Source organism: Capricornis sumatraensis, chromosome 16 (genome assembly GCF_032405125.1).
Source record: "Capricornis sumatraensis isolate serow.1 chromosome 16, serow.2, whole genome shotgun sequence".
NCBI classification, from domain to species: Eukaryota; Metazoa; Chordata; class Mammalia; order Artiodactyla; family Bovidae; genus Capricornis; species Capricornis sumatraensis.
In genome coordinates, this window is record NC_091084.1 from 32,536,653 (window position 1) to 32,545,245 (window position 8,593).

An 8,593-nucleotide genomic window follows, 5' to 3' on the forward strand; every position below is an offset into this window, starting at 1 on the left:
TGACCACTACCACTGCCCGGCCCTACCACACCACAGCATTTTGTCCTTAAATCCCCTCATTAGATGTGAGGGCCTAATTATTTTTGGCTCAGCTCTTTATCTCCTCTGGAAGACAAAGTTTGGGCACAAGAGGACCCAAAACACTGTAACTTTCGGATCTTGCCAACCAAAACACATAATACTTGTACTTTGTTTTAAATGGTAATAATTGCATTATATGAATGGGTAGATGGTTAACTGCCCTTCTTTATTAGCTGAGGTGAATAACCACAGCAACGTGCTTTAGAAATGACAGCACACACTCTGGCGGAAGCTTGAGTGAGTTTTGCTGGAAATCAAAAGAGCCTCGATTTGGACTGAGGAGTCCATGGTGATGGGTGGGGAGTGGTCACGGCCCATGGAAGGGGTGAAAGCTGAAGACAGGTTGATGGGACATGGCGCCCGGGAGACAAGTTGAAACAAGCAAGCAGGCCAGTGTCAAGGAAAACAGTCACTGTCCATAACAGGAGCTACTGTTTAGCCTTTTTTCTTTTTTAATGTTTCTCGTTGTTTTTCTTCCCAACAACTCTTCAAAATGAGCTCAGGAGGTTCATTAATATTTGTTTAAGGTCTTTCAGCTAGAGTGGGATTGAACCCATGGCCTTGCCACTTCACCACCAGACTTCCAACACTGGCTCCCGCACTGTCCTGTGTGTAGCCCAGCCTGGGCACTGGGACTCAGAGGTAGCCTCTAGGGGCTGCGCACTTGGACAGGGTCATGGAAAGAGTGAGATATTTTGGTATGCCACACCAAGCATGAGATCTGAGCATGTGCCAGACCTGCTGGTTCTCAGAATTGAGGGCAGAATTAAGGCCTCACTGGAGCTTCCCAGGTGGTGCTAGTGGTAAAGAACCTGCCTGTCTATGCAGGAGACATAAGAGGCATGGGTTCAATCCCTGGGTTGGGAAGATCCCCTGGAGGAAGACATGGCAATCCACTCCAGTATTCTTGCCTGGAGAATCCCATGGACAGAGGAACTTGGTGGGCTACAATCCTTAGGATCAAAAAGAGTCAGACACGACTGAAGTGGCTTGGCACACATGCACAGGCCTCACTGGCAACCAGGCCCACTTGAAGCAGAGTCCCTGGGCACCAAGGTATTGACAGAACTATTAATTCCCTCCAGCTGGGGTCAGGATTCCTCTGAGACGGGTCTGTAGCAGGACTTGGAGGGTTACTGAAGCTGGGGGCCAGGCCACTCCAGGTCACATTGCATCTCTCCTCTCAAGAACACTTTTGAGAGCGCTGAACCAAAGAGTTGCAGGTGAGACCTCAGATTTGACAACCACATGGTGAGAGGTGGGGCTCTTAAATGTGGGGCTCTTAAGCCCCTTCCTCCCAAGAGCCAGCCTTGAGTGCGAACAGCAGGAGGGGTCTCTTCCCGGTGAATGTCGAATCACAGAACAGTTCAGGATTGATTTTTTGAAGACTGAGAAGGCCAAATGCCTTTATTTCTTTGTTTCTAGCAGCGAGGGTCTGAAACAATTCAGGAATCTTTCACCATTGGCATCCTTATCAGAGGGATCCAGTGTTTTATTTATCCAACAATTATCTGCTGAGTGTCTGTTATGTGCCCAGCCCTGTTCTGGGCATGGACAGCTCACAATGAACAGCATAGAAACCTCTGCCTTTGTAGAGCTCAGTGCTAATCGGGGAGAGAGACCATAAATAAAAATAAGGGAGTGAAGAGTACTATGGAGAAATCGAAGTCAGCTAAAAAGGCGGATGGCTCCGGGGGTGCAGTTTCGATGAGGGGTCAGGGCAGGTCTCTGTAACGAGGGAAGCAGGAGCCAAGTAGCTCCTTTATTACCTCCCCAGCTCACGTGTCAGGCTAGGTCTGAGCATCCATCACTTGCAGTGATGAGTGAAAGGGTCTGTCTCTTAGTTCAGAGGCACACTGTGGGGACATAGGGAAAGTGAAGAAACAGCCACTGCCTTCAGGGGAACAGGGTGAGCACACCAGAAACGGCACGAGGCATGCACACAGAAGCAGGGGGACAAATGACAATTACCAGGAAGCGCAATGACCATCTGTCGGGCAGGCTACTGGGGGCGGGGAAGCAGCAGTGGTCTCTATGGTGATTCTATCACAAGTGCATCCTGAATGTCACGGGCTTCCCCAGCTGGAGGGTGAAAAGCTGTGCCCACTAACTTTAATGCCTAAACCTTGGTGCTCCAAGCACCCAGCTATATGGTGGCAGGAAGTCCAGCCTTTTAGGGAGTCACTCCTCCTGTCCATCCTGAGATGCTTCAGGGAGGTCCCGTGTGACACAAAGCCTCCCTGCCCCGTTGTTTATGACTATAAGCCAAGTCCCAGGCCCAACAGCACCCCTGCTGTGTCACTTCTAGGGGCTCGTTCTATTGCCAGTATCTTGCCACAGCCAAGTCCGTGACCGAATAGTGAAGCCCAAAGTCAGTGATGGAGAAGGCTGCCTGTGATTTTGCCACCACTGGTATTGTCGCTCTTGCAGTGTGAAAGGGAAGTGCTCTGGGCACAGAGAGGGAAACAAAGGCTGGTATCTGAGATGCTATCCAGCTGGTCGAGCATCTCACCTCCTCCCCTGGACAGGCTGCGAGAAGGCCTCCACCACGGCCCCCACCCCCAGTGGCTGTTGCCAGAGCGTTCACAGTCCAGGAAGGCACTGCAGCACAGGTGGCTCCGCTGAGTCACCCCCTGCCTCTACCCCTGAAAGCAAATCTGACTTTGCAAACAAGGAACATGCTTTGTCTCACAAGACATGGTTGTCACCTGAAAAGGAGTTTTGAGCAGCCCGTGTTCCAGATTCTTCAGCTCCCGGGCATGCAAAGCCCCTTTATCTCAAACCACACACGTCACCAAGGGGCTGGGGCAGGAAGATGGCATTTAGCAACACGCCTCCCTGGGAAGGGTAGGCCGGTGACTGGGCCAGGCTTCCTGTTCCAGCGACCCTTCTCACAGAGGGGAGCTCGTTTTGCGTGTCCCTGCCATTCTCCTGTTACCTGCCTTCCTTTGCCTCTCATCCCTCCCTCTGCTTTCACCAGCCCCCATTCCAGCAGACGTGTTTGTGTCTATGCCCCTGCAGTAGAAAAGATTTTTCTTCTATCCCCAGGAAGCTCCCTGGTCATCATGCAAATCAGTGTACACACTGGAAGGTACTGCCTGACAACTCCGATAGTCAGAAACACCCGACCCTAATGTGAGGGGTGGTGGGACTAAGTTCCAGCTTATATCAAGATGCTCAGAATGTCCTATGGCACATAATGTCCATTTAACTTGCAACGATGGAGGTTTTGCCATGCACGTCAAGATCTTGGAAGATAAAATATCTTTAGAAGCAATTGGTTCAATATACTCTGGTATATACACACAGTACTGTGCAGCTGTAAGAAAAAATGAGGAAGTCACTATGAACTGATATGGAATGATTTCCAGATGTTATTAACTGAACAAGGCAAAGTAGAAAAGGCATAGATGGCATGCTATCTTTTGTGTGAGAAATAAGAGAAAATATGAAAATGACCTGTATCAGTTTGTGATTACAAATAGAAAAATAGAAAAGATCAAGCAGAAAATAATGACATTGTTATCCACAAGAAATAAGAAGAAATAGTGCTTTAGACTGCAATATTTGTGGAATTCTTGGGGGAAGACTTTGTATGTTGAAACCCATGTAATGGTGCTAGGGGATAAGACCTGTGGGTAATTAGGTCATGAGGGTGGAGCTGTCATGACCGGGATTAGTACTCTTATAAAAGAAGCCCCAGAGAGCTCCCTTGCCCCTTCTGTCACGTGAGGATACAATTAAAAAGTCTGTGGTCTATGAACCCGGAGAAGGCGATGGCACCCTACTCCAGTGCTCTTGCCTGGAAAATCCTATGGACGGAGGAGTCTGGTGGGCTGCAGTCCATGGGGTCACGAAGAGTCAGACATGACTGAGCGACTTCACTTTCCTTTTCACTTTAATGCATTGGAGAAGGAAATGGCAACCCACTCCAGTGTTCTTGCCTGGAGAATCCCAGGGACGGGGGAGCCTGGTGGGCTGTCGTCTATGGGGTCGCAGAGTTGGGCATGACTGAAGCAACTTAGCAGTAGCAGCAGCAGTCTATGAACCAGGAAATGGGCTCTCTCCAGACACCAAAATCTGCGAGGACTTCGATCTTAAACTTCCCAGCCTCCAGAACTGCGAGAAATAACTTAATCTTGTTTAGGAGATCAAACCAGTCAATCCTAAAGGAAGTCACCTCTGAATATTAATTGGAAGGACTGATGCTGAGGCTGAAGCCCCAGTGCTTTGGCCACCTGATGCAAAGAGCTAACTCACTGGAAAAAACTGATGCTGGGAAAGATTGAAGGCAGGAGGAGAAGGGGACGACTGAGGATGAGATGGTTGAATGCCAACACTGACTCAATGGACGTGAGTTTGAGCAGACTCCAAGAGATAGTGAAAGACAGGGAGGCCTGGCGTGCTGCAGTCCATTGAGTCACAGAGTCAGACAGAACTGAATGACAATAAAATAAGCCACTCAGTCTACGGTAATTGTTATAGGAACCCAAATGGACTGAGGTGGAAATCAGTACCAAGATGTGGGAGTGCCATTGTAACAAATACCTTTTTAAATGTGGAAGTGGCTTTGGAACTGGATAAAGGGTGGAGAATTTGAAGTGCTTGCTAGAAAAAGCCTGCATCAAAGAAAAGCCTCAATTTTCTGAAAGAATACCTAGGTAACCCCGAGCAGAATGTTGGTAGAAATACAGACGGTAAAGGCCATCATCATGAGGTCCCAGAAGGAAACAAGGAATGCGTTCTTGAACAATGGAGAAAGGGAGATCCTTGTTATAAAGTGGCAAAGAACTTGGCTGAATTATGTTCTGTGCAACACAGAACTTATGAGCGATGAAATCTGGGTGTTTAGCCGAAGCAATATCTAAGCAGTGTTGAAGGAGCCATCTGGTTCTTTACTGTTTTCAGTGAAATACAAGAAAAAATAAATTATTCCACATAATATCCATACACATGCACACATGAGTGGGAAATTATTCAGATAAAAGGAGAAGGAGATCCTGTCATTTGCAACAACGTGGATGGACCTTGAGGGCATTGCATGCGTGTGATCCATGCGTGCTCAGTCATGTCTGACTCTTTGCAACCCACGGACTGTAGCCCACCAGGCTCCTCTGTTCATGGAATTTTCCTGTCAAGAATACTGGAGTGGGTCACCATTACCTACTCCAGGGGATCTTCCTGACCCAGGGATCGAAACTGCGTCTCTGTCATCTCCTACATTGGCAGGCGGATTCTTTACCACTACAGCCACCTGGGAAGCTCCCCTTAAGGGCATTATGCTAAGTGAAACAAGTCAGACAGAGAGAGACAAATACTGTGTGATCGCACTTACCTATAGAATCTTAAAAACCAAACAAAAACAAAAAAAGCAAAACAAAACCCAAACCCATAGATTTCAAGAACAGATTGGTGGTTACCAGATAAGTTTGTTCATCAAAATGTAAGCAGAGGGCTTCCCTTGTGGTCCAGTGGTTCAGAATCTACCTGCCAATGCAGGGGACATGGTTTTGATCCGAGGTCTGGGACGAGCCCACAAGCTGCCAGGCAACTAAGCCTGAGAACCACAACTGCTGAAGCCTGTGAACCTAGAGCCTGTGCTCCACAAAAAGAGACGCCGCCGCAGTGAGAAGCCTGAGCACCACAACTAGAGAACAGGCCCTGCTCTCCACAACTGGAGGAAGCCTGCAAACAGAGCAACACAGACCCAGGACGGTCAAAACTAAATGGTAAAAGTGTAATTGGAATTTAAAGATGTGTGATATTCTCAACCTGGGGCTTCCCAGGGGGCTCAGTGAAAAAAGGATCTGCCTGCAGTGCAGGAGACGTGGGTTAGATGCCTGGATGGGAAGATCCCCCGGAGAAGGAAATAGCAACCCACTCCACTGTTCTTGCCTGGGAAAATCCTTGGACAGAGGAAGAGTCAGACATGACAAAGCAACTAAACAGCAACCGTATTCTCAGCCTAGTTGTGTTGAAAAGCATGAGAAAGCCTGTTAAGCTGAGAACACTATGAGGGCGGTCAAATGACCATTTGCTCCGATCAGTCAGCTCAGGAAAGTGAAAGAAAGAAGCCCCGCATCCCTAAGGTGATTTAGGCCCTGGTGCAGCTGAGCCTTGGTGGGCACACCTCTTGGGGGCACTAGATGCAGACGTTGGCAGCTTCCCTGCGGCACTGTCTGGGCCTACACACTGGGCGTGGCTTCCCTCACCTAGATTTCTAAGGACACCGGGCAGAGCCACAGGTCCAGAACCCCACCCCTGAGGAGAGTCACTGCTCCAGACCCCAGTCAGCAGGAGCGGTCCAGGCAGAGAACCACTGCATGGACAGTGTCACTGCAGAGACCCCCCAGTGCCCAGAGGGGCGGTGGGGCAGGGCCTCCCAGAACATCGGGTGCTGGACCCTTGTCCCATAGACCTGCAGAGGCAGGACCCCTGCCCCAGTATGTGCAGTCGGTGGGTTGTTCTCCTGCCTTTAAGTCTCACGCGGCTTGCCTTGTTGGGTTTGGACTTGCTCAAGACCATTCCCTCCTTCCTTCTCTCCTATCTCTCCCTTTTGGAATAGGAATGTCTGTAAGTCCCACCATTGTGTTTTAGAGACATATAACCTGTTTAGGTCCATGGGTTCACAGCTGGAGAGCAGTTTGCCTCAGGATAAATCAAACCTCGAGTCTCGCTCATACCTGACTTAGATAATACTTGGGGGAAACCTTGGACTCAGACTTCACACTTGCTGCTGGAAGGAGTTAAGACTTTGAGGGCTGTTGGGATCGAATGAATGTATTTTGCCTGTGAGAGGTACGTGTTTTTTTAGGGGGGGTCAGGATATACTGATATATACTTAATATTTGTGTCCCACCAAATTCATATGTTGAAATCTAATCTCCAGTGGGATAGAATTTGAAGATAGGGGGCTTTGGGGAGGGGTCATGAGGGTGGAGTTCTCATGAATGGAGTTACTGCCCTTATATCAAGCCCCACAGAGCTCATTTTTCCCCTTCTTCTGTGAAAGGTTACAGCCAAAGTAAGGCTGTCTATGAACCAGGAAGGAGGCCCTCACCAGACACTGGATCTGCCAGGGCCTTGATCTTGGACTTCCAGACTCCAGAATTGTGAGAAATAAATTTTTGTTATTTATAAGTCCCCAGTCTGTACCATTTCATGATAGCAGCCTTAAAAGACAGGGAGAATGGGGTGGAAGGGATATGTGAAGAAGTGGTACTTTTCTGAGGGTATCTTTTTAAAATAGTTTTGACTTTTGTAAAAAAGTCAATAGTCTATAAATACCAAAAGCAAATTAAATAGATAAGGAGAGGCAGAGAAAAGAGATGGAAGGGAAACTGAAACAAATGAAGCTACCTGTTTCAAGTAAGGATTATAACCACAGAGAAGGTGCAGGGAGAGAAAGGGATAATCCGAGAGAATATCCCTGTTCTTAGGAAATATACACTGCAATATCCAAGAATAAAGACCTATGATGTATGTAGCTTATCACAGCATTCAAAAAAATTATGCATAAACATTTATAATTATGTGTATGAGAGAGAAAATACGTAATAGATGGGGTAAACTGTAAACAATAGGTAAATCTGGATAAAGTGCGTATGAATGTTCTTTGCGCAATATTTAGTTTTGCAACTTTTTTGTGACTTTGCAATTCTTTCTAAATAAAATGCTTAAAAATGCCTTTCCATTTGCCTTTCATTTAACCATTTTCTGGTATGTTCATAGGACTTCCCAGGTGGTGCTGGTGGTAAAGAATCTCTCTGCCAGTGCATGAGACATAAAAGACCTGAGTTCGAGCCCTGGGTCAGGAAGATCCCCTGGAGAAGGGCATGGCTATCCACTCCGGTATTTTTGCCTGGAGAATCCCATGGACAGAGGAGCCTGGTGGGCTTCAGTCTATAGAGTCTCAAAGAGTCGGACGACTGAGCAACTAACGCTTCATCCTTTACTTGGCGTGTTCATGCGCATTGGTGCTTTTGATCTTCCCAGCAACCCCACTGAAGCAGACAGGACAGGCATTGTTATTTACATTTCCCATTTTACAAGTACAGAAGTTGCGGAACAAAAGATGCTGAGTGACTTACCAGGTATCACATCCTGGACCCTCAACTCCAAATGGCAAGTCTAAGCTTCCTCCCATGATAACCACATACACTTTCCCATCTACCAGACTCCATTTACAGTTCCTGCTAGTAATCTCTCCAGGAGGTGATTAATTCCATAATTCTATCTCCATGAGTTTCTTAGTCAGCCTTCGAAACCCAACAGAAGAGTCAGTTCTGTCGCTGATCCCCTGCCCCCCAGAGTCCCAGCGGGCCGTCATCTGTTCTCTGCATTATCAGTACACGCATTGACTCCAGAACTGAGGACACATAGTGTTATTTCCTATTTGTTTCTGTTTGTCTCCATAAAGGGCAAGGACCAAGTATGCGTCCTCTGACCGCCAGCCCCAAGCTCCGAGCCTGGCTCTGAATGTTTGATGAATAATTGACTGTGGGGCTGAATG